This window comes from Urocitellus parryii, chromosome 2 (assembly GCF_045843805.1).
Source record: "Urocitellus parryii isolate mUroPar1 chromosome 2, mUroPar1.hap1, whole genome shotgun sequence".
NCBI lineage: Eukaryota > Metazoa > Chordata > Mammalia > Rodentia > Sciuridae > Urocitellus > Urocitellus parryii.
In genome coordinates this window covers 197,192,307-197,215,502 of record NC_135532.1, presented here as the reverse complement: position 1 = coordinate 197,215,502, position 23,196 = coordinate 197,192,307, and the positions used below count along the sequence as shown (strand labels likewise).

Here is a 23,196-nt window from a genome sequence, read left to right as displayed (position 1 = left end):
CCTATATGAGTTCATTATTCCTCTATTTTATTTCAGTCTCTGTTCTATCTCTATTCAGTCTGGGTCGCAAAGTTGATTTCAAGCTTCAAGCTTACAAGCGTGGCTCGAATTTCTGTTTTGCTTACATTGTTTTTATGCTGTCCTCCATCTCCTTGTCCTTATTTTCCTTATCCTTCTTTTCCTTTCCTTATATTCCTTCTTCTTTCTATTCTTCTCCTCCTCCTCCTCATTTTCCTCCTCCCCCCCTCCTTCTTCGTTTTTACTCCCACTAAAATGCCAACAAATCTGGCTAAGAGTTGCAGGAGAAATAACACAATCCTGGAGATAAGAAACCTCTAGTCATATTTGAACTACTCTCAGTGGAGTGCTAACAGAATTTTCCAATTGCTAGTCCTACAACCCTTATACCAATCCTACCTTATTGTCTCTCCCTGGTTCTACTATTTACCCTTGCTCTCTTCAAATAGTCTATGCTCTAGTTTTGCTTTATTATTACATTCTTTATATTTTATTTGTAACCACCAATTCTTTCTTTCTGTCCTTGCTAGACTTCAATTATATTATCCATATCATTACTTCTTCAGTTCACTGTTCTACTCATTAGTTTTTCTCTGAATAATCTCATTCATTTTGACATATTAATAATCATAGCTCTCTATTTCCAACACAGATTTTTTCCTTGAGTTTCAGATTCATATATATTCAAGAGGATGATGAATATCAATTTCTACCTAGAAAATCTGCAATGTATCAAATTCATCACTCTGTCTGGTTCTTCCTTCAATATTCACTCACAATTAGACCTGGGAACCTGAGAGAAATTTTTTGATTCTTTCTTATCTCTCACCTTCAACATTCATTGCCCCTTTCTTTGTCTTCTCCATTTCTGCAGGCTGAGTACCAACATAGGCCTTCTCTCCTCTGGCTTGCAAACTGTAACTGCTACCAAACTATTATTTCTTCTGTCTTCTCTCTGGTCAAAATTGTCAAAATGAACCAGACAAGGTGGTGGAGGCCTGTAATCCTAGTGGCTCAGGAAGCTGAAGCAGGAGGATCGAGAATTCAAAGCCAGCCTCAGCAATTCAGTAAGGCCCTAAGCAACTCAGTGAAACCCTGTCTCAAAATAAATATAAAAACGGGTTGGGGATGTGGCTTAGTAGTTAAGCACCCCTGGGATCAATCTCCAGTACCAAAAAAAAAAAAAAAAAAAAAGACCCATGTAAAAGAAAGTCTGGCCCAATTATTTCTCCTCCTAAAACATTCCCTATGGGCTAAGACTAACACCATAAGTTACCCCCCAGTTAAGTCTCCAGATTCTCCTGTCTTGTTTTTGTTCTGTGTACTAAACTGACCTATACCACTACCAAATTATGTGCAAGCATACACTCTCCTATATCCAGTTTGTCTAAAAAATTTTAATTCAGCCTAACTCACCTCAGAAATCACCTTGTCCAAGAAGTCTGACCTTGAATCTGGGAAGATGGCAGAGTAGAGTAGACTGCTTTCCAAGCTGTTCCATGGCATGAGACCAAAGTAGCAGACCTACAACTTCTTGGGGATGTGGGTGAAAGAGGGATTCCACTGGAATTTAATACTGGACACTCAGAGCAGCCTGGGGACTCAGAACGTTGGATACAAGAAAATAACAAAAGAAAGCCCACCGTGGGTTGCAGCTGCCAGAGACAATCCTCCACTGACAAAGGGAGGAGGACTTGGGGCAGCCGCCTTTCAGGTGGTGCTGTGGCGCCTATGGGTGCAGAGAAATCTGAAATCGAAAACGCTGCTTGAATTTATCTGAACTAAGAGGCAGGGCAGCCACCGGTGTGCTTGACAAGAACATTAGGTGCTGGGTAAGCTCACTGAATCCGGACTGGCTGCGGATTGCTGAGGTGGGGCAAGCGAGCCCGTGCTGACGGACTCCGGGGAATCAGGAAAACACACACAGACACACCTACACACACACCCACAATATTCCAGTTTTCCTGTAGATGCCTAGCAAGGGACCTAGGTGGTGTCTGGCATAACATGAGAGAAACAGGCATGGGGTGGACTGTACCTAGGGGGACTGGAGCTGGAATGGCAAAGGGGAGCCTTGATCTGGTGGCTCTGAAGCAGCCCAGGAGTGGATTCAGAGCTGGCAGGGGTGAGTACACTCAGTAACGACACCTGGGAAAACAAAACTCCTAAGCAAAATCGAGTGCAGGATCAGCTGTCCTGACACACAATTAGATTTATTGGGAGGCCCCTGAGAACCAAACCCACAGACGCAGTCAGCCAAAGACTAGGGGTAGATCAACCTGGTCTCTCCAAAGAAAGCACCTTTCACTCTCACCTGACAAAACCTGAGGCCCAGATATATCTCAGTGCCACCTTCCTGCCTGACTGATGGCCCCCTCAGAGAATACGCTGCAGAAACAATACCCTAAGAGTGCACACATCTGGTAGGAAGGGTCAAAACGCAAACTGTGATGGTTCACATGTGGTGTCCACCAAAAGCTTACATGCGAGACAATGCAGGAAGGTTTGGAGGAGAAATGGTTGGGTTATAGTCCTAACCTAATCAGGGAATTAATCCCTGGTGGGATTCACTGGGTGGTAACTGGAGGCACATGGAGTGTGGTTGGAGGAAGTGGTTCATTGTGGGCTATCAGGTATATATTTTGTATCTGGAGAGTAGAATCTCTCTCTTTGCTTTCTGATCATCATGTGAGCTGCTGCCCTCTGCCACATTCTTCCCCCATGATGTCCCTGCCTCACCTGGAGCCATGAGGAATGGAGCCTGCTGTCTATAGATTGAAACCTCTGAAACCACAGACCTTAAATAAAGTTTTCCTCCCATACAATTGTTCTAGTCAGGTCTTTCAACCAAAGCAGCAAAAAAAAAGCTGACTAAACTACTGACTATGTCTTAACCCACTAAACCTCATACTGGGGAGAAGGAAAACTGAGTCTCATATCAAATAGCTTATATCTTGGGCCACTCCAAATAGTAACTCAGAAATCAACATCATAACAGGAAGAGATTAAAGTCCCCCACTTCTCTATCAGTAATTTAGTCACAGACATTGACCACCCATTTCAAATCAAATATTTTGACCAAATTAGTGGAGAAGATCCCTTCAGTCTACACAAAGATATTGGATTTTTCTTTTCTGATAATATTTTAAAATAATTTTTTCTCTTATTCCTTCAATATGTGTGCTCCCATGTGCTTGTGTGCAAATTCTGGCTGTCCTGATGCTCTCAGGGACATATGTACATAGGCTTATTTGTCTTATTTTCTCTTAGATTCAGCCTTTTTAATATAATTATCTGTTTCTAGCATTGTCTTGTGAGGATCCCGGTTCATTGGATTGTATATCTTAGTTTGATTTTGTATTATGAAGGCCTATTGATTTCTCTTTCAACCTGATCTTCTGCTATTAGACTAATTCTATAGTTCTTTCTCTCTCCCAATAATGTGCTTCTTCTGTTTTTCTCCTCATCTATATAAATGTTGCCTGCTACAGCTCTTCTGCATTCTCTGTTCACTTTCTGAAATTGTATTTTCTAACTCCTAACTCATTTCCTTTTTCCACAACTAACTGTACTTTTATCATCATTCAGAACTAAATGGTTTATATAACTCCTGCCCCCACCATTAATGCTGATACAATTATTACCACTGTGGATGATATAGCTGACATCTGCTATTTGTTTTAAAGCCAGAGATATTTCATGGTCATTGTTTTCACTGCTGACACTTGGTGAACCCACCATTTTTGTTAGTTGGTAGCAATTAATGTTGAAAACATCCTAGTAGGGCCAGAGTATTTACTTTAACACTGTTTGCTATTTGTTTTTGCAACAAATAGTGTTTTTCTGTGAGGAACTAGTAACCTACAGGAACACTAAAAGTTCATAGTTTAGAAATTCTCCTGCAGAATTTCTAAATATTCTCTCACATTACTCCAACTCAACGAAGGTAGGAGATAGAAAGCCCCAAATCATCAACAAGGACCCAAAAGGGAATAACAAGAGAGGAATCTTAAGTCCCACCCTTTGGCATCTACTCATACATCAAAAACAGGGAGAAGTCCCAGAACAAATAAGATAACTACATACAGAAGGACATGCACCAAAAAAATAAATAAAATAAAATAAGAGGTAGAGGAATCTACTTCAATAATTCAATTGATGTGCAAGACCAAGACTTTTAGAAAAAAAAAAAAACATGAGAAAGCAGGAAAAAACTCACCCCAAAATTCACAATCCCCCAACAAAGGAAACCACTGGTAGTGAGGTAGAAGAAAACCCAGAGAGATATTATAAAGCCTGATCATCAAAATGTTCAGTGAACTAGACGAAGATCTAAGGAAGGAATTAAGTGAGCAATTACAGAAGATAAAAGGCCATTTTAATAAAGAAATAGTAATAGTAAAAAGAAACCAAACAAAAATCCTAGAAATGAAATACAAATCAATCAAATTTCATGCTCACTTAAAGGCATCAATAACAGACTAGATGGTATAGAAAATAGAACCTCATCCCTTGAAGACAAAACTTCAAGCAGTGAAGACAGAGTAAATGATCTTAAATACACAGAAGGCAGTAAAGGGGAAAAAAATTATAGAGCATTACCAGAATATGCAGTAACTTTGGGACAACATTAACAGACCAAATTAGGATAGAAGAGAACATGGAGATACAAACTAAGGACATAAAGAACATCTTCAATGAAGTAGGTACAGAAAACTTCTCCCATATCAGAAAGGAGATTAGGCATCCCCATACAGGAGGCTTACAGGACTCCAAATACTCAGCCAAATGAGAATCTTATTGTGACATGTCTTCATCAAAATGCCTAACATAAAAAAAATATTAAAAGAAAAGAATATTAAAAGCTGCTAGAAAGAAACATCAGCTTGGCATGATGTTGCACACCTGTAATCCCAGCAGTTTGGGAGGCTGAGGCAGGAGAGATCGTGAGTTCAAAGCCAGTCTCAGTAAAAGCAAGGTAATAAGCAACTTAGTGAGACCCTGTCTCTAAATAAAATACAAAACAGGGATGGGGATGTGGCTCAGTGGGTGAGTGCCCCTAAGTGAGAAAGAAAGGTCAGGTCACATTTAGAGGCAAATCAATACACCTCACTTCTAACTTCTCTACTCAAGACTCTAAAATCAAGGAGGGCCTAGAATGAACTCTCTAAAGCACTAAAAGAAAACAACTGCCAGCCAAGGTTACTATACTCATTTTCAAATTTGAGGGGGAAATAAAAACATTACACAACAAGAATAAACTAAAAGTATTTATGAGCACCAAACCAGCACTATAAGAATGCTCAAAGGTAAACTTTACACAGAGGAACAGAAAACAATTTACAAAGCCCACAAACAGAGACAATTCAATAGAAGACTAATCCACTAAATAAAAAGACAGGAAAAAATACAGAAAAAAAAAAAACACAAAATGGCAGGAAACCACAAACATATATCCATACTCATGCTGAATGTTAATGGTCTCAACTCCCCAATTAAAAGACACAGACTAGCAGAATGGTTCAAAAAACAAAACCCCAATATATACTGTTTATAAGAGACCATCGTATAGGAAGAGACACCCACAAGCTGAAGGTAAAAGGATGGCAAAATATGGTCCAGATATATGGTCCAAGAAAACAAAATGAGTGGCTATCCTCATATCTGACAAAGTATATTTCAAGCAAAACTTAGAAGAGAAAAAGAAGGCCATTACATCCTAGTAAAGGGGAAAATCGAACAAGAAGATTCAACCACACTAAACATTTGTGCCCCAAATATAAACACACCAAATTACATGAAAAAAATACTTCATGACATTAAATTCCCCATAGAATTTACATTAAATTCTATGAGGATTTACATTTGACATTAAATTCCAACACAATAATACTGAGTGTTTTCAACACACTCTTATCACAAATCGTTCATCAAAACAAAAAAATCAACAAAGGTATCTCCAACCTAAACAGCACTAAAATCAAACAGACCTAAACGACAACTACAGAATATTCAACCCCAAAGCAGCTGAATTTACCCTCTTCTCAACTATGTATGGAACTTTTTCCACAATATATTATATTCTTGGCCACAAAGCATATCTTAGCAAATATTAAATAAAATATATAATCCCATATATCCTATCAGATACTAATGGAATAAATTAAGAAATCAATAGCAAGAAAAAAAATAGAAACTGTAAATCATGTGGAGATTGAACAATACTCTCTTTATAAAAATGGCTTAAAGAAGAATGAGAGTAAAAATCAAGAGATTCTTAGAAATGAATGAGAACAAATATGCAACAGTATCAAAATCTCTGGTCTATATGATGTCTCTGCCTATATGATGGCAAATTTATAGCACTGAGTTCCCACATTAAAAAATTAGAGTCATACCAAATAAATAAACTTATGCTCCATCTAGAGGCCTTAGAAAAAGAAAAACTAACCCCAAACAAGTAGGAGACAAGAAATACTGAAGATCAAAGCTGAAATCAATGAAACTGAAAAATAAGGAAACAATACACAGAATCAATATAATGAAGAGTTGGTTCTTTGAAAAAAAAGAAATAAAGTTGACAAACCCTTAGCCAAACTAACCTAAAGAAAGGGAAAAGAAGCAAGCCAACAAGATCAGGGATGAAAAAAGGAGTTACCACCACAGATCTCTGTGAAATGCTGAGAATAAAGAGATCCTATATTGAAAATTTATACTCCAATAAGCCAGAAAATCTGTAAGACATGGACAAATTTCTAGACACATACAGCAGCACATTTCACAATAGCTAATTCATGGCATCAACAATCCTCATCAAGAGATGAATGAATTTAAAAAATGTGATACATATTTGTGTATATACACACACATGATGGAGTTCTGCTCAGCCATTAAAAAGAATAAAATTATGGCATTTGCTGGTAAATGGATGAAAATGGAGCACAGCATACCATGCTAAGTGAAATTAGCCAAACTCAGAAACTCCAAGATAAAATGATCCATCTCATATGAGGAAGCTAGAGTTAAATAAAGGAAAGCTAGAGTTTAATAAAGGAAATGGGCCAGAAGGATAAGATTACATAAGGAACCAATCATATACAAATTAATAGATGAGTGAAAGGAAGTCTAGTAAAGAAAGGTAAAGACATTTGGTATTTTTTTTTTTTTAGGGATTGGCTAGCTTCACTAAGCATAATCTGCTCTAGTGCCATCCGTTTCCCTGCAAATTCCATGATTTTGTCATTTTTTAGTGCTGCGTAATACTCCGTGGTATATAAATGCCACATTTTTAATCCATTCATCTATTGAAGGGCATCTGGAGTATTACGCAGCACTAAAAAATGACAAAATCATGGAATTTGCAGGGAAATGGATGGCACTAGAGCAGATTATGCTTAGTGAAGCTAGCCAATCCCTAAAAAAAAAAAAAATACCAAATGTCTTCTTTGATATAATGAGAGCAACTATGAACAGAGCAGGGAGGAAGAGCAGGAAGAAAAGATTAACATTAAACAGAGACATGAGATGGGAGGGAAAGGGAGAGAAAAGGGAAATTGCATGGAAATGAAGGGAGACCCTCATTGCCATACAAAATTACATATAAGAGGTTGTGAGGGGAATTGGAAAATAAACAAGGAGAGAAATGAATTACAGTAGATGGCGTAGAGAGAGAAGATATGAGGGAAGGGGAGGGGGGATAGTAGGGGATAGGAAAGGTAGCAGAATACAACAATTACTAGTAGGGCATTATGTAAAATTGTGGATGTGTAACTGACGTGATTCTGCAATCTGCATTTGGGGTAAAAATTGGGAGTAAATAACCCATTTGAATCTAATGTATGAAATATGATATGTCAAGAGCTTTGTAATGTTGTGAACAACCAATAAAAAAATTTAAAAAAAAAATTTTAAAAAAAGAAAGGTAAAGAGGAGGAGATAGAAGACAGGAGGGAAAGCAGGGAGAGAAACGGGAGGTCATGAACTGAAATCAATTTCCATGCATGTATGAGTTTATTAGGATGAACCCAACTACTAAGTAGAGCCATAAGGCTCTAATAAAAAAGAAAAGAAATCTTACTGACTTATCCAGATCTTTGTCTTCATCACATTAATGAAGTACCCAATTTGATATCCTCAGTGATCATCTGTTTATTGCCACATTCAACACATGGTGCTATAAGTATCTGGTTACATCTATTTTTCAAACGAACAAACAAAAAATATTCTTGAGAGCAGGTACTGTTTTTATGCATAATCTCAGTACTTGGCTAAAATCTAGCTAAGTTAAAAGATATCAAAAATATTCTGTACCTGGCAATATTCTATGTGGACTGTCTGTTCAGTTCTTCTTTTGGAGGTAGATGTTCACATTTTGGTGGCTTGCCGTGCTTATTGTTTTGGGCTGCCTGGCATGTTTTATCTCCATCCTGAGTGTTGTGTTCCCCAAATTGAATGTGATCTAGGCCTGGTGTCATGGTGCTCCATTGTCCTGAACATAACAGTCAGTTCAGAGATGGATGCTTTATTGAAGCAGAGCAGATCTGATATTTTCCCTTGACTTAAGAAATGAAAGTAAGAAGGAGACATTATTCTCCCTGTGGGTTGAAAAGTTGGAAGAATATGAATTTGTGGCTGCTGGTAGCCGTCTCCACCAGCCACCTGGAGGAAATATATCTGCAGGAGAAATGAAACTAAAAACAGAGGGAAGCAGAACTAAGAAATGATAGGGCCCTAATGCCCTTGGATGAGCCCTGAAATCAGCTGTCTGAAATCAAGCCCTGTCGTACAAGTCCATAAAATCCCCAAAGTCATTGAGTTTTATTATAGATACTTACATGAGAATGACTTCTGAAACATCATTTGAAGAATACCTTGCATTCCAGCTCTTCTCTAATCTCACTAATCCACGATCTATACCCAATCTAAGATTGGGTATAGATCTATTTTGTATACTTTCTTTGGACATCATACAAAATAACTATGTTTCTCTATCTCTCCTTCCCTTGTACACACGCATGCATAGTTTTACTGTTCACTCAATTAGATTACGTTTTCTTTTAGAGACACCATGGTTTACTCTTTCCACGTTTCAAATACTAGTATATATAATTTTCAAAAGACTGGTTACTTCTATTTGGTTAGCAATATTTATTGTGTATTTGCTACATCTAACTCGATGTTGTAAGTGTTAAGGATTCTAATTGTATTTTATGTGGTTAACAGCTGCCTGTCCAACATCCTTTCCCTTGAGGATTCATATAACCCCTAGGTCACTACATAGAGCCAGTCTGTTCAGAACATATGATCATGAGGAAGTAAACCCAACCCAAAGGAGAGGTATGTGGTGACTCAGGACACAATCAATGGCATAAAATCTTTCTAAGCTATCAAAAGACCACCTATTTTTTCTACTGGTATTGCATGGGTAGCTGTATTAACAGGAAATTAGACAAAGCAGAGTCAAAAGATGAGGTTATAGAATCAGGTCATCTTTCAAACTTTTACTACAGTTGTTTGATGTTTGTTAAGACAAAACTTGCTTAGTGCTTCTGTTTTTCTTCTTATTTACAAGAGTTTAATCATATTTCTACCTTTTATTTATGACAGAACAAGTTCCAATTAATACACTTGGATCCTGTAAGGGAAATAGAACCTCTGTCTTCAAGGAAATTTCAGATCATTACTAGTGTCAGGGAAAGACCTGCAGAATGTGCTATGATGCTCTATGCCAAACACATGAGATAAATTCAGAGCCCAGAAGAACTGGTTGGTTACAATGAGGAATGATAGATTGGTGGACAAAAGAGTTCAGACATAAAGGATCATTCTACATATATAATAAATCTGTATTGAATTAATAATTAAAATTCTGAGAGCAAATTATCGGGTTTTGTTTCAAAAAAATCATTAGACTTTTCATAGCAAGAAAGTAATATAGGAATAAAAAGTATTGTAATATCCCCAATTTAAAGTGAGCTGATATCAGGTCAGTGTTGTAGGTGCTAAGAGGATGTGGTACAAAAACATTAAAGTCAAATAAATACCTCATCATGAGCTATTGTTTTAGGAAAGACAATTCTTGACTACATAAAGTTCTTTAAGGAAAATAAAGGACACAATAAATAATTTATCTTTGGATAACCTCACTATATTTCTAAATTCAAAGAAAAGATAGCTTTATAAAAGTCATAAAATCTGATTATCTCAAAGAACAACACTCTGATCATGCACAGTCCTTACAAGTGGGTTTCACTTGCAGTTTTCTCCATATAGCTTTAAAATAACGGTATTCCTGTAGAAAATATATGGCACTCAGTGTATATAATGACAAGAATGGTTATAGCTAAGAGGAAAGGAAAATACAAGCTAACCTGTTTTTATAGGTCAAACTTAAACTGATCACTTTCCCTCTATTGCTGGCAGGAGTAGGTATGGGGTTCCCATTCCACAGAATCAGACAATGAATACATGAACTCGGTTGAGGAGGTAAACACATGAGCAGGAATTTTATAAAAAAGGGAAAGTGAGATAAAAATTCAGAACTCCCAGCACAGTGTGCCTGAGAGGGGCAAGAGTGCCATTTAAGTCTTATAGCAGTAAGAAGTAAGTCCAGTAAGGAGAAGTTGATAAGCTCCTCTTGACTGGTTTTTGATATTTCATTTGTCTTACAGTGGGAGCAAACTGGATTAAGGACTATGCAGTTGCTTTCTGTAAGATGGAGAATTACACCTTATCTGAGAAACAGGGACTGTCTCATACATGCCTAGGCTGTTCAAATGGCTGCCTACTTGCTTGTCCTGTTGTTGATCTTTACTGTCCCTTCCTGACTCTCTACTGCCTTTCCTTTTCTATCTCACTTCTCCTATCCCAAATTTCCTTTTTCTTCTGTATTCCCAACCTCAGAAGATGACACTATGGCAGAGGAGGCCTTAGAGTTCTTGAAGGTCATCTTAAGACCTTCCCCTTCCCTCTCTTCCCTATGGTGCTTGCTAACTAGGGTTTTCCCATTTCAGCACACCACATCAAAAGCAGCACCTTCAGCAACATCTTCTTTCAATTCCTATTTCTGTGGCCTTAATTGTGTCACCGTCAACTCTCTTTGTCTTACTCCACTTTCATAGAGAGACACAGAAATAAACATGGATGTTTGTGAGGTAGACCACAAGATTCATAACATAAAACAAGCAAGCAAACAAACAAAAACTTCACCAAAACAGAAATACTTGTTCTGAAAGACATCACCCAGGTCAAGTTGGGAAGAAAGGAAGAGAGAAAGACAGAAAAAATAAAAGAAGGAAGGAAGGGAGGGAGGGAGGGAGGGAGGGGTGCCATGATTTGGTTTGGGATTAAATTTATTGGATGGTGATAGAAAGGTAAGAGTAAAGAGTTAGGGAGGGAGGAAAAGAGCAGTGGGAATCCCATAGAGAAGGTACATTTGAGGTAGCCTGTATTAATTCTGAGGCAGGATGGCATTATATGTGAGGATTGTTATCTGGCCAACATGCACATGTATTCTTGAATGACATTTATTGTAGATTTGATGGACATCCAGAAAGTTTGTAATAATCTCCCTTTTATGGATTAGATATTAGGTATCCCCCAAAAGCTCATGTGTGAGAAAATACAAGAAACTTTAGGGGTAAAATGATTGGTTATAAGAATTTTAACTTAATCAGTTCATTAATCCCTTTTGAGGAATTAACTCTAGGTAGATAGTATGCAACTGGAGGAGTTAGGTTATTGGAGAATGGCTTTGGGAAATATATTTTGTCCTTGTGAGAGGAGAAGTCTTTCTGATTCCTGGTTGTCAAGTTCTGAGCTGCTTTCAACTGAGACCTCTAAAACCATGTGCCTCAAAATAAACTTTTCCTCCTCTAAAATTGTTCTTGTTGGCTCTTTGGTCACAACAGCAAAAAAAGCTGACAAAAACACTCCCCATTGTTGTTGAATTTTCTATACACACCGTATTTTCCTTTAGTGACCTGTTAATAAATTTCTCCCTTGCCTGACACTTTTCAGTGGCTTTCTCATTAGAGGCTTGCTCAGCATGAACATGTAGGTGAAGAAAACTTCTCCTTCAAACCTCATGAGCTATTAGTTGGAATGGAAACATGTAATAAAAAACAGATTAACAAAAGAAAAACAAATGGAAATTTATTTATCTGTTTCATTTATAACTGAGAGATAGCCAGGAATTGAGTAATTCTCAAAGAAATGGCTTTGAATTTCAGATTCTACAGTGTCTTTACAAAGAACAACACTTTGTTTTTGTTTTTGTTTTTGTTTTTTTTTAATTTTTAGAGAAGTGACAAAAGAAAGGAATCTGAGTCTTCATGGGTGGCAATAGTTGACACATAAAGGCTAATTAGTACAAATTTTTCATATAGGTTCCTTTGATACCATCTAAGGGCTGGTAGTGTCTAATATTGTCTTTGACTTGTTCTCCCGGGTAAAGAGGTATCAGGCAAGATATCTTTTATCTTTGTAAATCTGTATTTTGATTTTAGACAGAGGAAGGACGGAGGGCTTCCTGGCATCTACTTCTTCTTAATAGCCTGTATCTCAACAATCCTTCATATTTTGGAAGGCACATTTTTGATTTGCCACAAAAGACATGACAGTTCACCAAGAACTGATCTTAATTCTTTGGTTCCACTGGAATAGAAAAGAAGGCATTGACATCAGTGCCGATTTTTCTAGGGCTATAGCTCAGTGGTCAAGTGCCTACCTAGCATGAATGAGGCCCTGAGTTTAATTCTCAGTAACAATCACTATGTCTAGAATAATTGTGTTCATAGGCTACAGGAGAACAACTGAATTCAATTGATTATCGCTCTTCAGCTCCCCTCACTAAGTGCACAGGGATGTTTTATTAACATACTGCAACACTTATTATTCTTGCTACTTTTATGTTCTTACTCAAAACACCAATATTCTTCCTTTACCTGGAATTTTCTACTGTTTTTATTAGAATACTCAAGAAAGGACAAAAAAGATTGGGTGGGGATGGTCCACTGTCATTTTTGTGTGTCAATCTTCAAGACTGAGAGATGTTCTGTGTACACAGTATTTACAGTATATGATGGAGGCCACAATAGTACTACACTGAATAGACCCAAATGGTCCTACCCACAGGTTTTGTCAGCTTCCATTACCTCTCAGTTGAAAGCAGGATTTCCCCCAATGGAGCCTGGTAGAATGGTTATTTGGATTCCTGTATCCAACAGAACCATAAAAGATTCAGTCCTTCTCCTGCTGGGACTTTTTCAGCATATTTGGATGGGAGGCGGCGTATGACCTGTTTCCCCTGGGACACAGAGAGTCCTGGGCTTCATCCTTTGGTTCTTCTCCTTACAGTAGCTCCATTTGAATTTAAGAGACCTGGAGCAGGGCTAGATGGCTGGAGAAAGTGGCTCTGTGCCACAAAAAAAGACACACTTAATTGTGGTTTCAAGCTGCTCTGGGACTATTTGTAATGGGATTTTTTTAAAGTTCAATAAATATTAAAAACCCAGCAAGATCATCATGATTTCCATCAAATGTCAGCTTTTGTGACCCCTTGTCTTAATAGCGATGTCATGATGCTTTCTGCTAGAACTCTAGGCTTGGCTAGAACCTCGGGTAAAGGATTTCTCCTTAATCAGGGACAATTGCTGTCATGTTGCCATCATAACATCTCTTAAATCTTACCTGGTTTCCATTAAAAGTCTAGGGGGCTTTCCAGAGTAGGAGGGCCGGCCATGAAAACTTATCTGGATTTAGTTGGGTCATTTCTCATTCTGTAATGTGTGACTATCAAGTTTCTAGACACAGTTCTATGCAGTATCCTCAGAATACTATCAGTCTGTCATTTATGGATGAAGTATAACTCATCTATCTCAGGGAACTCTCCCTGAGGAGGCCAAAGTTCCTATGTAGCAGACAGTAACCAATGCCCCAAATCCCAAAATATTATTTTAGATGGAGAGGTCACAGAATACTTCACCCAGAAGCTGATACTATTCAAGGATTTGTTTAAAATATGAAAATGAACGTTTTGGGTTCATTTGGTGGAAGAGAGTTCCAGACAGCAAAAACATTAACTTTAAGCACTGTTTTGGTGTAGATGTGAAGTGTCTCCTCCAAAAGCTCATGTGTGAGACAATGCCAGAAGTCTTAGAGGAGAAATTATTGGGTTATGAAAGTCTTAATCCAATCAGTAAATTAATCCCCTCATGAGAATAACTTCATGGTAACTGAAGGAGGGTAGGGTCTGACTGGAGGAGGTGGGCGATGGAGTATTTATTTGTATCTGGTGAGTGGAGTCTCTCTCTCTCTGCTTTCTGATCATCATGTGAGCTGTTTCCCTTCACCACTCTCTTCCACCTTGATATTTTGCTTCACCTTAAGCCAGAAAAATGGAGCTTGCTGTCTGTGGACTGAGACTTTTGCAACCATGAGCTCCCACTAAACTTTTCCTCTTCTAAAATTATTCTTGTCAGATCTTTAAGTCATAGCAGTGAAAACGCTAACTAAAACAAGCATTATGAGACAAAAACCTAAGGGAGACCTTAGAAGAATAACAAAATAACCAGTGTCAGGAGAATGGTGTTTAATAAACACTGTAGTAGAAATTACTCTTTCCAAAACAATGTTTAAGGAAACACCCATTAAAATACCACAGTCAAATAATTTATGCTTCTACGTCAATACTCAGGCATCAAAAACTCTTACTACTGTATATTTGCTATAATTTCTACATACCCTCGCACGTTTTTATCTTGCCCTTTTCACCCCTCCTCAATACCTTTGATTGTTGTTCTGGATTCTTATCTGTCTTCTAATTTACATTGGCCCAGATTATGGTTTCTTAAGTTTAATATTTATAGAGCACTCAGTTCCACATTAACTGACAGAATGATAAACATACTTTGTACTAATATTGAAATCAGAAAGAAAATGCCCTTTCCATTGGAGAACATGGAATGTGACTTGTGGTTACCTAAGGGTTAACTGTGTGTGTGTGTGAAACAGAGGAGGATTATATTGGCTACTGAGTAAACAAAGAAAAGCAGACAGCTCTGCTCTCTTATTGTAATTGCAAATTTATTTTTTTATAGTTTCTACAGTTTCTATTTTACTTTAAACTGCCTTAATCTGTCTTCCTGCTGTGACCTATTTCCAGTAATGCATATTCAGTATAAAAATAGAAGATCAAATCATATCAGAATTCGAGTTACTCCTTGTCGCGCAGAAACATGTACTTTTATACAACACTGAAATCAAATCCCCTCATACTAATTATTTAATTTCCATAATATGCTGACAGTATTCTGCCATTAAGTGTTCACATTTAAAACTTGTTTTGTAATGTTTTAATAGTTCTTTCTTTAAACAACACTGGGAGGAAATACAGTTACTATTTTATAAACCTAGCAATTGAACAGTCTGAAAGTTAAAAAAATCAACACTTTAAGGCCTTACAATGAGGTTCTGTTTATGCTTATAGTCATAGGAGTTAACTGATCTTTCAGATTAATGAGATTAAATGGATAAAAAATTAATTAGTTACAATGACATGTGACCAAATTGATCAACTGTTAGGATTGATCATGTTAGGCTAGTGTTTCTCAAACTGGCCGACAAACTACCATATTAAAGTCTCTGCAATGTTGATCAAAATTACAGATTCAACTCTTCATCCCACATCTACAAATAAGAATTTCCCAGTCTAGAGCCCAGGGCTCCGTGTTTTAAATAAGTGCCCCAGATTATTCCTATGTATGCTAAAGTTTAAAAGGTATGGTCAGTGGGCAGTGCTAGCAAAGTACAGTTGAAGGATTTCCTAAGCTTCACATTTTGAGGAAGTTATAATATATCAAGACCTGGGTCCTAGCATCCTGACCAGTAGACATCCTCAATGTTGCTAAGCCTGAGAGGAGTAGAATGAAACTTGCTATCTCTGATGGTGCTTTGTACTCTCTCAGATGTTAAATTCAGCCCTTTAATCTACCTACAAAAAGCTGAAAATGTTTTTATTTTCATTTTGCATATTTAGGAAACTGAGTGGCTAGACTTTGGTGTGTATATATTGCATATGTATATGTATGTGTACATTGCCAATTAAAGAAAAGTAAAAAATATGTGAACTATTCAATATATTGTGATCAATTATTTAATAACCCCACAAAATGTACAAATCAGTTAATTCTCTGTTCCTTAAGTAACATCCAATCCAATTTTCCAGTAATTTAATAATACCTTTAACCACAACCTATTGTTAGTAACAGCTAATAATAAGAGCAGCCAGAGCATTATTGTGTACCCTGGACTTATAAGAAAAGTGCATATCAGATCTCAAAATGCAGCAAGCGCTTGGCTCTATTTTAAGGTAAATATGATTGCTTATGATTTTAATGGTACTATGGTAAAATATTGAAAGTGATAATTTCTCCATCACCTTTTAGTCTGATTTCCACATGGACTCATTCCTACCCGACTACCTAGATAATTCTTATCAAGAGACAGGAATTATAGTTACAGCTGTTGTCCCCACCAGAGAATCTAGGAGCTGTGGCTACGATGTACATTATATCTGAGAAGAAATCCAGGGATATGCTAGGCCACCCATTCAAAGCCTTTAGCTCTGTACACTGTATCTTCACTGCAGCACTCTGCCTTCATTAGGAGACTCATTGCCCTGAAATTTTTCATCCCTCTCTCTCTTTCTTATTCTTCCTCTAGAATTCACCAGTGTTTACCTCCTTTTGTGTTCAGATTGGGCTACACAGTACAGAATTCTTTCTTTTGCTAGAATACTTATGGTTCCCTACTTTGAATCAACGCAACCCTCATCTTTTTAACCCAGGCAAGCAAACATTGCCAATTTAAAATTCTACATATGATACAAAAATTGTTCCATTTATAGTCAGTATAAAAATCTATTGTTATTTATTCATTCACTCATTCAGTGAATCCTTACCAAACTATGTACTGTGTTTGAAGCAGGCATAGATACACTATCAGATTCTCCCTTTTATTTTCAGCAATGACTTTGACTTTTTGACAAAAAAGAATATTGATGACAGCTTAACTTAATTAACTTAATTAATTAATTAATTAACTCTGTTAATTCTATCTATCACTCACCTCCTGGCATAAATCTTAGTATAATTATTTCTGATTTTTCAATTTTTTTTTTTTAGTTGTTGATAGTTCTTTATTTTACTTATTTTTATGTGGTGCTGGGAATCAAACCCAGTGCCTCATACATGCCAGGCAAGTATGCTACTGCTGAGCCACAACCCCAGCCCAATTATTTCTGACACATATGTGTGTTAAAAGCCCACCCATCCACATTTTGTGTTATAACTTTCTCACTGATTTTAACTAACTTTCCTTTCACCATAGACCATAATTTATGAGCTGCAACCCTTCTGTGTTTGTCAGCTTTTCATTGCTGTAACCAAAATACTGACCTAAACAACTTAGAGGAGAAGGATTTATTTTGACTCCTGGTTTCAGAGATTTCAATCCACAATCAGCTAGCTCCCTTGCTATGGGCCTGTGGTGAGGAAGAACATCAGGGAGGACATGGTGAGCAGAGCTGTTTACCTCATGACAGCCAGAAAGCAGAGAGAGAGAGAGAGAGAGAGAGAGAGAGAGAGAGAGAGAGAGAGACTGGGAGACTGGGAGGGCAAGATAAAATCCCCAAGGGTATGCCTCCAAGGACCCAATTCCTTTTACGAGGTCACACTTCGGTACTTTCCACCACCTCCCAGGAGTCTATTCAACTGTGAGGAGATTAATCCACTAATAGGGTCAGAATCCTCATGACCCAATCATTCCCAAAAGCTCAACTCCTGAACTCTACCAAATTAAAGACCAAGCCCTCAACACCTGAGCTTTCAGAGACATTTCAGATCCAAGCAATAATATCTTCTAACACACATTTCACAAATAAGCTTCCATGATTTCAGAATGAAGTGACATACTGACCCTAGTATTTATCTATGCATTCCCAACAATTTATTGTACATAAAAGTGCCCTATTATTTCTAACAGGTATTGATTTTGGGGTTGAGTCACCTGTGAAATTTTTGGTCCTTCTAAGCCAATTTTCTCCATAACCCCTTCGGTTTTAATTATATGATTTTATATAGCCTGGTTGGATGTTAACTTTATGTGTCAACTTAACTAGGTCATCACATTGAGATGTTAGTCTGAATGTTGTTGTAAAGATATTTTCAGATGAGGTTAATGTGTATATCAGTTCACTTTGACTAAGATAAATAATTTAGTGTGTAGGGGCCTTTTTTAATCAGTTGAAGATCCTAATAGAGATTAGGTTTTATGAACTCTCCAAGGAAAAGGAAATTCTGCCTTCAGTTTGTCCTCAGACTTGAATTGCAACATCAACTCTTGCCTGAGTCTCTAGCTTAGCAGACTACTTTACAGATTTGGGACTTGTTAGTGTCCAAATTAACATGAGCTAAGTCTATAAAATCCAACAATATCTCTACTCCCTCCAACCTCCCCCATCTTTAGACCAAAGTGTTTTGAATTTCAGATCTTTTCAGATTTTGGAATATTCACATGCATATAATGAGATAACTTGGGAGGAGGACCCAAGTGTAAACTCAAAATTAATGTATGTTTTATGGACACCATACATGTAGCCTAAAAGTAGTTGATAGTTTATATGTGGGGTACCTGCATTTTGGTGGCAACCAGCTGTGTGTGGTCATCTGTAGTTTCTACTTATGGTATTATGTCAAAGCTCAGAAGTATTCAGGATTTTTGATTTTTTAGATTAGGGATGCTCAACCTATCCACACACATCTTATTCCCTGGATAAATATGACAAACACACCAGTTGTTTTTTAGGTGAATACTATAGTGAATTTCACCTCTGAACTCACTGTTAATATCTTTCAAGTTATTTCTGAACTCATTCTTGTGATTTTTCATAGCTGTTTAGAGAGCAAGGCCCTGCCGTGTCAGGTAAATTTGACCATCGCTGTTCTATATTCTATTTTTTTCTCTTTCCACTAGAATGTTGCCATTTCACCTTTTCTTCCTTGCTATCTCATCACCCTCTCTGTCATTAGAAACTTGATTACATGGCATTTAGGTAACAATTTTTAAAATTAAAATTATTTTTACTAATATAATAAAACAAAAATTATATTACTTATGGGGTTCAATGTAATATTTTGATACATGTATACATGGGTTTATGTGAAATTGGCAAATTGAGGGCCCACTTACAGCATTAAATTCCTAAGGGTCTGATCAATGGCCTATCTCACAAAATGAGATTCTCACATGACAATCCAAGAGGCATAATGAACTGAGTAAGGCAGATGCCATACAATTTACTTAGGTATGTCTTAAAATTCTGCATGCTCAATGAAACTACTGACCGAAATGATCTTACCATGCCAGATATGCTCTTCTTATTCACCGGTTTTACCCTGAGACTATAATCTCCTTGAGGAAAGGAACCATGCCCAATTTATCTTTGTATCCCTAGCAACTGGCACAGTGCTTGGCATACATAACTAACTCAATAAATGTTTTTAGCTGCACTTTTAATAAGGCTAGTGTGATTGTGTTCTAATTTGATTTCTCCACTATATTCCAATTCCAGAATTAAACATCAGATTAACTGGCAGGGATTTACCAGCTTCGATTTATAAAAAATTATCTAAACTAGGTATTTGTTAACCTAGGAGGTGGAGCAAAAATGTGGCTGAGTAAGATTCTCTAGCCATCAACTATCCACCGACATACAAAGTTGAATAACTATGCACCAAACTACATTCACAAGAGCTCAGGAAACGAGGCAGGAAACTATAGTGCTTGATTTTAGTACATCATAATAAAAAGATTCACTTGAAGAAAGCAGGAAGTAAAGAGCTTCCCTTGTCACCTCTCCCATAATGCCCAGCAGCCCAGCATGGAGAAAGATGTTACCCACTCAGAGGAGGTACCAAAACTTAGATCCAGGCCTTAGACTAAAAACTCAGCACCATGCTCACTATGGTGAAACTTAGTGCTGGGCAAAGCTCCATGGCAGCTATTGCCAGGACAATACCCATGGACTGAACTATTGGAACTGTACTAACCAGATGACAAATAAACTTCCTCCATCCTCCAACCCCCAAACTTAGACTGCAGAGCAGGGAGTAGACTTCACTCACTGAGGTGTAGGGCATGAAAGGTAGCACAGGGTTTACTCTTAGAGCCCAGTGCCAACCTGCCGCAGTGAGACCCAGTACCCACCAGAAACCAAAGACCCAGTACACAGATCAGAGCTTACAGAAGGAACCTCTAGACAATCCACTGGGACAGACTGAAGTTTTGGTCTGCATCATTTCCAGATTTGGAGATGGCATGGGGCACTCCTCCTTTCCTCAAAGACAGGAGACACTTAGATGCAACCCAGCTTTGTGTTAGCCCTAACGATCAGGGAACTATCTACACCACCTGGCCCCCAACCTCTTATAGCACAGTTATCACCAGGCTCAGGCCAGCACTTCTAGATGAAGCTCCAAAACCCCTCCACAATAGGAGGAGATGGCACCTTGGCAGGACAAAACCACTCCTGCATCAATACCAGCTGTGGCCTGGTACTTGGTGACCCTTGGGAGATGGAGAAGTTCCTTGCAGCTTTGAGATTCAGGTGTGCCCTAGCTTCACATCAGCCTTGATGGGCAAGGAGCTGCCTTCACTAACAATACAACCTTGGGCAACAAAGTGTGGAGCAGGATCTTATCCATTGAACAGTGAGTCATGGTATTAAGTATAGATCTCTCCCCTGAAATTAAATGATGGGATGGTAAAATCCAACATTGGGCAGGTCTTAATAGGGACAAAGTCTGGAGACAGAACCTGGGGACTGTGCCTCTAGAATAGCTCCAGTGTTGGTAAAAGCCACTCAGCTCCAGTCTATCAGGCTTTCATTCCAATCAGCATCACCTGTGACTGACTGCAGTAGTCTTGGACCATAAGCCCACCCTAGCAATAGGTAGACCATAATAACGCCAGCCTTACTTTTACCCCAGTGTGTACTGGTCTTGGTGGGCTGTGGGCTCCGGGTGTGACACAACTTCATGGTGTTGATAACCATAGGCATGGCATAAGAGCCAGGGCTAGTCCCCCCATGGCCATTCTTTCCAGAGTTGAGCAGAATCCTGCAGTGCCTGAGCATAGCCTAGAATTGTGGAGAAGGCATCTGGGCCTATGTCAACCCAATGACAGGCTTGTGGAGATGGACCACTTTTTCTGGATACTCCCCTGCTTCATTTATAACATGCCAAGAGTACATTGGGGACAAACCTGGGCTTTGCTCACCCTTTAATGCAGAAACAGTGACAACACACTAACAGTAGACCCTCAGAAAATCAGGAACTGGGCAACATCCAGTACTGAGATCATGGAAATAACTACAGGCTTAGAAAAAATAATAAGCCTGCTTAAAATTACTAGTAACACAGGCAGGAACAAAGCTTAGTTAGGAAGACTGAAATAAACACCTAATCAATCTATGCCCAGATGATGTCACACAACAGCAAGCATCAAGAGCCTAAATGAAACCATGACCTAGCCTTATAGTCAAATAAAGTGCCAGCAACAAACCAGAATGTCATTGGTGTGGAAGAACTCTAAGAAAATTTAAAACAATTGCTTTATGGAACTTGAAGAAAATGCTTAAAAACTCAAATGGAAATTTTTGAATCAAGAAAATACCTTTGGCAAAATTAAAAATGCAATAGAAGGCATCAGTAACAGGATAGATCAAACAGAAGAATATACAAATGAGCTCAAAAACAGCCTATTTGGAGTCTGTGGTGCCCTTGACTCAGCACATGTCTCTGGCAGGTTATCTACCTTCCTTAGGTGACTCAGGCAACAAGTCATTGCCCATGGCAGTATGCAAAGTTTTACGTCCCTGAAGTGCCCTGGGTCTCCCAGGAGAGGTGGTGATGGGTCTAAGGAAAAGGGCCCAGAAGTGTGGCAGAAATGCCACAGCAGAATGCCAGTGGGTTTCCCAAGTGGGAGCCTTTGTGGCCTGGGCCAAGCCTGTAGGCAGAGAATCCCTGAAGACCAAGCCTCCAGTCTGCCCATTGTTGTAAGGACCAGGGGGCCCTGTGATGCAGAGGATGACTAGCTCAACCTCCCTAACCTATGGCTGCTTACTGGTACACCTGACCTGGCTAAGCACCAACCTGCAGTGGAAGGGGCTTCTCAAATGGCCCTAATAGGCATCTGTGGCCATGCAGTTCTTCACCAAGGGCTACCAAGAGACTATCTCAGATGTCCTTAACCATGAGCTATTTGATGAAGATCATGATGGTATGGCGATTGTGAAGGACATAGATATTTTCTATGTGTGAACATCATCTGGTTCCATTTGATGGAAATATCCCTACCTGTTATTTTCCTACCAAGTAAATCATTGGCCTCAGCAAGCTTGGAAGGGTTGTAGATATCTATAGTAGGAGAGTGCAAGTTCAAGAGCACCTCATGAAATAAAATTGCTGTGGCAATCACAGAAGCCTTACAACCTGCTAAAGTCAGAGTAGTGGTAGAAGCAACACACCTTTATGGTATTTTAAAGGGTGCCAAAAATAAACAGCATAACTGTGACCAGTGTCACATCTTCAGGAAGACCCAAAGATGTGGGGAGAGTTTTTGAGTTTCATTCAGAGCTGAACTTCAGCCAGTGCAAAGTAATGCATATCACACCGCCAGTGTCTTCTTCATTGTACATTTCATTTTCAATTCTTATAATTGTGAATCTTATTCCTTGTTTTAGTCAGCTTTTTCGCTGCTGTGACTAAAGGACCCAATCAGCACAATCATGGAGGAGAAAGAGTTTATTTGAGGGCTCATGGTTTCAGAGGTCTTAGTCCATAGAAGGCTGGCTCCATTTCTTGGGGCTTGAGATGAGGCTAAACATCATGGCAGAGTATGTGGCAGAGGGAAGCAGCTCACATCATGGTGATCAAGAAGCAGAGAGAGAGAGAGATTCCAGTCTCCAGATACAAATATATACCCAAAGCCATGCCCTAATTCCCACCTGCTCCAGCTACACCCTTACCACCTGAGTTAATCCCATTAGGGATTAACTCACTGATTAGGTTAAGGCTATAACCCAATCATTTGTCCTCCAAATTTTCTTGCATTATCTCA

General features: G+C 38.4%; 1 pseudogene; it reads left to right on the top strand.

Annotated features, from left to right (window-relative positions):
* The first annotated feature begins 2,040 nt into the window (after positions 1 to 2,040).
* Positions 2,041 to 22,844, top strand: LOC113198746 (GTP cyclohydrolase 1 pseudogene; annotated as a pseudogene).
* The last annotated feature ends 352 nt before the right edge of the window (positions 22,845 to 23,196 follow it).